General features: G+C 41.2%; 1 pseudogene; it reads left to right on the top strand.

The window, feature by feature from the left end:
- The first annotated feature begins 3203 nt into the window (after positions 1–3203).
- LOC123820815 lies at positions 3204–3350 on the top strand (annotated as a pseudogene).
- The last annotated feature ends 3931 nt before the right edge of the window (positions 3351–7281 follow it).

Raw genomic sequence — 7281 nt, 5'->3', positions numbered from 1 at the left:
CCTCTGTGGAGCCTCTGGGTTGGACATGAGTTCCCACGGAGTCCCCACCAAGGATGCCTGAAGTTGAGTGACACGCAGCCCAGGTGGGGCCCAGAAGCTGAAAAGCGCAATGAGAACACAGGGGCCTGGGCGAGGCGCAGGACCTGTGTGCGGCAGTTCGGGGAGCTCCTCCAGGCCAACTCTCTCTGGCACCCAGCCTGTGGTTTGGAGATCGACGGGCGTGTAAATGAAGGGCTGTGTCCTCAGAGCACCCAGTTCCGACGGCGACAGTGGGCTTGGACAGTGTGTTGAGGGCGTGGGTCTGGACGGAGGTCTGGCAGCATCCAGGGAACAGCCTCTGTCACACTGTGCAGGGCCCGTTTTTAATAGTGATCACATGTGACAAAGAGCAGTGGCCCCAGTGGTCTCAGGAGAGCGCCAGGCCTCTCCTCTCTCCGGAACAGAAGACCCCATTTGGACCCCTCATGTGGGTGGAACCCCTAAGGAGACACTGGATCTTGGGTAATTGGAACAATAAAGGAGATGGACTGTATTTGGAACCTAATGTAGATGCATGAGTCATACAATAACTGAATGAAGACAAATGAAGGCATCATCCAGAATGGGTGAACTTTAAGCTCTAAAGTTAGAGTCCCTTGGGTCTTTTCTAGTGGCCTCTTTGGTTCCTAGGTGGGGATGGTGGGTGAAGAAGGGAGGGGACAGAGGGAAAGAGATCCGGAAAGCCTTGAGCTCCCCCTTCAGGTTAAAGCACGCACCACACTTTTGTTAAAGGATACAGCAGCAGTACTCAATGTTCTGAGTCTAGGGAAGGGTTTGGAGTCCATGACGTCGAAACTATTTTCATAACAATATTAAGACATTATTTGACTTTCCATGTTGTGGACATTTGCACAGCCCTTGAGTGAATGGCTTTTAACATTCTGTGTTACCAACGGGAGGTGTGCCTAAAGCACGTGTACTGCCAAGGTGTGCTGCTGCCTTGAGGAAAACCACTTGGGTTGTCGTTGAATTGTGAGTTAAACTCGCTGCTTTTTCCATGAAACATCATTTTTAAAAGAATGACTGATAGACATTCACATGATGGATGAACATTCACAGTTGGGCACTTAGCAGGTGTTTTCCTGCAAATCATTGAAGTGAGTCTCTGACTTCAAAGAAAACAATGAGAAGAATGTGTTGTTAATTTTTAAATCTGAGCTTTGAAGAAAAAATTGTAATTTAAAAATGTGTGAAGACTTTTCTTATGAGATCAGCAGTGAAACAAATGTAATTTTTGATAATAGATAACAAAAGGTAGGACCATTTGAAAGATCTGCATATATCAGTGAACTCATTTTCTAAACAACCAATGCATGATGCCACAGAGTCATGGTGGGTAAAAGACCCATGCAAAGTGCAAGATAAACCCGCTGTAATGTGACAGAGACTGAGAAGTTGGTTGACAAGCTGTCAGATTCCGCACTGTAACTACCTGAAAGAAACTATATCTAGTTGAGTGTGCTATCAAAGAAGAATGTCTACAGTCATCAGCCTGCTAAAAACATTCCTTCCTCCCCTGACTGCTGTGGCTTAGTTAGTTGGAGCACTGTCCTGCAAAGCAAATGATTGCTGGTTCAATTCCCAGTTGGGGTACATGCCTGGGGAGTGGCTTCAGTCTCTTGTTGGGGTGCATACACTGATCAATGTTTCTCTCCTCTTTCTTCCTCCCTTCCCCTCTCTCTAAAAAATAAGTAAAAACTTGAAAAAAAACACTCCTTCCTTTCTCAAATGTATTTTGATGTGACGTTGGATTTTCTTCATATTCTTTAGCATGTATCACAGCTGATGGCATGTAGAAGTAGATAAGAGAATCAATTGCCTTCCATTAAGCCAGCCATTAAAAAGATGTGAAAATTATGTAAATCATCGCTACCTTTCTGACCAATTTTCTTTTGATTTGGAAAATATTGGGTTTTTCCATAAAAAGAAGAGTTTTTAAAAATGTTAACTTCTAATGTTTTAAATCAACTAATAACTGAATAAATAAATAAATATTTTAGATTTTTCTGTTTAATTTCTATTATGGTAAATATCAATAGATATAGCCCATGTGAACAAAAGCTTCTTGGGCGGAGGTGGTCTTCAACAATAGTAGTTGTGATAACAATAAGGTCCTTGGACCCAAAACTTTAAGAACCACTGGTCTGGGAGTTAATACCAGTGGGTCCGCCTGTCAGGATGCACATAAGTTTCTGCTGTTCTAGGTTTTCCTTTAGTAGGTCTCCTTTAGCTCTGCTCTTCCAGCCCCCTGAACTGAAGCCACAATCTGAAACGCTGAGTAGATTCTGGCATGGTGGCCAGAGACCTACTTAGCTCAGGATTCTTTCTACCCACTTAATAGATTTCTGCCTGAGTAAGGTAGGGTGGAGGGAGGCAAGGTGAAATACATTCAGTCCTGAGATGGCAGTTAGGCACATGAAACCCTTTTAATTCTGCCAAGGAGATTTGGGAGGGAGTTAGGAAGTGGAGACAGCACAGAGGTCAAGTAGCATTTGATCCAAATCTTGAGAGCCATGTTGTATTTGGCCTGACAATACAACACATACAGATCTGAAACAATCCTAGGCACACCGACTTCATCCTGGTGAAAGCATGTCAGTTCTTGTCTTCTTTTCTGCTCTTCTTTCCATCTCTCTCTCTCTTCCCATTACCAAGTATTATTCCTACAACTCCTTGGCATGCCTCAGAATAAAGCTATTATCAGAAATGTTATTAGAAATATCCTGCATGATTTGAGGCTGAGAGTAAAGGCTTACAGTTTGATGTTAGCACAACCTCCTGTGAAAACATCATAGGACAGAACTCAGTTGGAATTTTGGCTTTACCTTCTTTTTATTCTGGGATCTTGAGCAAATTACTGAAACACTTTAAGCCTCAGTTTCCCCATCTGGAAAGTGGACACAGTACCACCAATGCCTCAGAACTTTTTAGACAACTAATTATAAACATATGTGGAAGCATAGTGCCCAGGACCAGTCATTCATGCAACGAGTACCAATTTCTGTCCTTGCTTTCCCACTTCCTCCCTCCAGCCTGGCAGAGACACTCAGACTAGGCTTCTAGTCAGGAAATGTGCCTTTTGAGAGGACAGAGCCATCATGGCTTTAGTTCCTGGGTGATGGCAGGAAGTCCACTAGACTTTACAACACCATGTGTGCCATATCATACTTACCTGGCAGGGGAGATACCATGATCACAGAGGTGGTTTTCCCAGGGCGAGGCTTATCCACCGCACTCTGGATGTGTTGACCCTTCCACTCCCCCAAATGTGGGAAGCTTGACTGCATGATTTGTGGTAGTGTGCGGGCAATGGGGGGGGGGGGGCCAGAATGTGTGCTGTATGTAAAGTACCATTTCAGTGATTTTCTGTTAGTGGCAAATCAGGGATTGCACAGGTGTTGCTACTAGAATGTGAGGCAGGATAACCAGCACATACAGGCCCTGGCTAAGGCACACGCTGAGAACAGAGCAGGGCCATTCATCTGTTTTGCCCACATTGGTTCCGGATTTTTTTATCATAATAGTTAGGCAGAAGGCACCCACTGAATACAGGGTCCTACCCTTGGGACTTCATGAAAACAACAAAGGGATTCACTGAGAATTGCTGAAATCCTTTCAGATAGAACAGTAGCTACATGCAGTAAATATCTGTACAGTTAACCTGGAAACAATACTAAAATATTATAAATATTTTCCCAGGGACTCTGGTTTCAATGTCAAATTTCTTAATGGATGCTGCTTTATTATGTCAGAGCATTTAATACTATTTGTAGTAAGCTCTCTTCTCTGTGTAGATGACTGCTCCAAATTTAAGAACAGAATCCTCACCCATAGTATTCCAGAAACCTACTGCTTCTATTCCTACCAAAGGTCTGTTGCTACTTATACCCTGGCCAGTGTCCTCTCCTTCCTGTCTTCTCACTCCTTCCCTCCCTCCCTCCCTTGCTATCTCTCTCTCTCCCCCAACCCCACCTCCCCACGTTCTGTTCCTCTAGCTCTCTCTCCTCTTCCCTCTCCTTTGTATTAGTGGCCCTGGGGCTGAAGTCAGAGTCTTGACCCTATAGTCAGCCTCTCTTATTCCCATAGTTCTGTGCCCTCTGGAACTATTAGTGAACTGGGGTAGAGGAAAGAATTTATCTAGCTCACTCTTGGGTAGGAAAAAGAACTTCCTGCTTTGGGGAAGGAGCTAAAAATGGACACTCATTCTATCAGAAACAGGGTCATCATGACATTTCCTATTTAATACCACTTAAAAACTCCCTCACTCCCATCCTCCATGGCTATATGTAAGCACCAAAGTATATAGAAATATCTTGCCTGTCTTTATACAATATATAATCATAAAATGAATTTCAGTTTGCATAGCTCCTTAAGATCAAGAGGCAGCAGCTGGCAGTATGCTACTCTTCAGAGCTACTGAGAGTGAGCCCTGACTGGCTCAGTAGGCTGGGCGTCATCCCACAAAGTGAAAGGTCACCAATTAGATTCCCCATCAGGACTCATGCCTGGGTTGCAGGCCAGGTACGCAGATGGGGGCGCACAAGAGGCAACCGATCATGTATCTCTTGCACACTGATGTTTCCTCCTCTCTTTCTCCCTCCTTTCTCCTCTCTCTAAATTAAATAAATAAAATCTTTAAAAAAAAGAAGTAGAATTATGAAAATCAGGTAAATTACTTCTAAGTCTCATCTCAGAAGAGAAGGAAGGAGGCTCTCCCTCCCTCCCCCTTCTCTCTAAGAATAAATAAAATCTTTATAAAAACAAACAAAAAGAAATGACCACAAGAGAGAAAGGAATAAAAAAGCATTGCTTTTTACTACGAGGAAACAGCTAGTGGGAGCATATAGAATCATGTGTGTATGCTTCCATACTTTCCTCCCTAGAAGTAAAGTAGATAAGAGTGAGGACAGAGAGAGGAAATGTGAAAAGAGTCTCCTGGGAAAACATAAGATACTTGTCTTTTTCATTTTAAAACAGTTTTTAAAACAATTTTTAAAAATTGTGGTAAAATGTATATAACATAAAATTTACCACTTGAATATGCAAATGTATAGTCCCATGGCAGGAAGCACATTCACATTGCTGTGCAGCCATCACCACCATCCACCTCCAGAATATTCTTCATCCTGCAAAACTGAGCATCCTAGAGTTAGGACACTGTTACTTTAACATGTTCCAGCTTAATTCTAACAGTATACAAAATCTTCCTCCTGTAAAGCCTCCTTACCACCTCCCATCAGTTATAGTATCACAAAATTTCATTTTTATGTATATATGACCAAAAGCATAGACTAATAACTGTATTTATACATTAGTCTCTTAAATCATGTAGAAAACAAAAAATGGACTTATGAACTAAAGTTTCAGTAATACTATTTTATAATTGTCCATATATTTATATTTACTTTTTCCAGATATCTTTATTTCCTGCACTGCTGTCTAGTGTCCTTACATTTCAACCTCTAGCATTTCTTGCAGAACAGGTCTAATAGTAGAAAAATCTCTTATCAACTTTTTTTTATCTGAGAATGTCTTAATTTATCCCTCATTTTTGAATGACAGTTTTGTTGGGCATAGAATTCTTCTTTGACAGCTCTTTTTCCATCAGTGCCCTGAATATATCAACCAACTCCCTTCTGGCCTCCAAAGATTCTAATAAAGTCTACTAGTCATCTTGTTGGTGATCCCTTGTATGTGATGAGTCACTTCCTTCTTGCTGTTTTCCACATTCTCTCTTTGTGTTTGGCTCTTGATAGCTTGAATCTAATGTATCTTGGCATGGGTCTCTGAGTTTTTCTAGCATGGATTCTATTGAGCTTCTTGGAAGTTTATTGTCATGATTTTTTTAATTAAATTTGGGGAGTTTTCAAATGTGGCTCAGTTGCTTGGGTATCATCCCACAAAGTGAAGGGTCACCAGTTTGATTCCCAGTCGGAGTACATGCCTGAGTTGCAGGTTCAATCCCCAGTCAGGGCACATACAAAGAGCAACTGATTGATATTTCTCTCTCACTTCAATGTTTCTCTGCCTCTCTTTAGAATAAAGATCCCTTCCCTTCTCTCTAAGAATAAATAAATAAAATATTTTTAAAAACATTATTTATTCAAATTATCTATCTTCTCCATCTCTCTCTCCTCCTTCTGGGACCCCCACAATGCATGTTATTCCACTTGACTCTGTCCCATTAGGTCCCTTAGGCTCTTTTCACTTTTCCTCAATCTTTTTTCTTTCTGTCCCTCAGACTCAAGAGTTTCATTTTTCCAACCTTTAGGTTCACTGATTCTTTCTTTTGCCTTCTCAAATCTAATTTTAAATCCCATTCATGAATTTTTCATTTCAGTTACTATAATTTTCAGCTCTAGAATTTTTTGGTTCCTTTTTATTTTCTATCTCTTTATTACTACTTCTATTTTGTTCATACATCATTTTCTTGACTTTATCTACAACTTGTTTTAGGTTTTCGAGCATCTTCAAGACAGTTGCTATAAATTTTTTGTTTAGTAAGTGTAGTATCAGATCTTTCCCAGAGATCCTGCCTATTGACTTATTTTTTTCCTTGGAGTGTGCCCTACTTCCCTGTTTCTTTATGTGCCTTGTGATTTTTGTTGTTGCCAAAAACTGGACATTTCAGTCTCATATATGTCAACTCTGGAACTCATATTTTTTCCACATACTGGCTTTTGTTTTCAAATTTTTAGTGTAGGGTATCTCTGTGCTGGAGATCAACCTGAAAAGTAAACTTAAGGCCTTCTCAGGTGTTTTCGGATTCTGCACCTTTTCCTGAGTAAGTACTATGACTCTCTAGATTCCTTTGTATATGGGGTTGCTTTTAAATGTTCTAGTGCTTAAATGTTTGCCTCCAAAAAGGGGCGGGGGGAGGAAAATACGAAGGGGGAAAAACAGGATTTAAAAACAAGTGTCAGCTCTTAAAATCCCCTGGAAGTTGCTTCAGCTGCAATAGGCAGGGTATAACAATGACAGTAAAGAATGTAGCAATGCTGACTATCTCTGTGTCTGCATCTTTGCGATTAGAAGCAGCAGTCAGTAATTTAGAGAAGTAGGGTTATTTTTGTTTTTGTTTTTGTATCTATCTTGGCTCCTGTAAGCTGTGTGCAAGCTGTGCCCAGAACTTGTGCATATCTGCATGCCATAGAGCTGGGCATCGGGGAATGCTACTATCCTGAGAGCTAAAATGGACCAAACTCCACCACAATTTACCACTTACTCAAGCCTTTTCCCATA

The sequence above is a fragment of the Phyllostomus hastatus genome, unplaced genomic scaffold (genome assembly GCF_019186645.2).
Source record: "Phyllostomus hastatus isolate PE091 unplaced genomic scaffold, TTU_PhHast_1.1 phas_contig_37, whole genome shotgun sequence".
NCBI lineage: Eukaryota > Metazoa > Chordata > Mammalia > Chiroptera > Phyllostomidae > Phyllostomus > Phyllostomus hastatus.
Note: the sequence above shows the minus strand (reverse complement) of the source record. Positions and strands in the feature narration are given on the sequence as shown.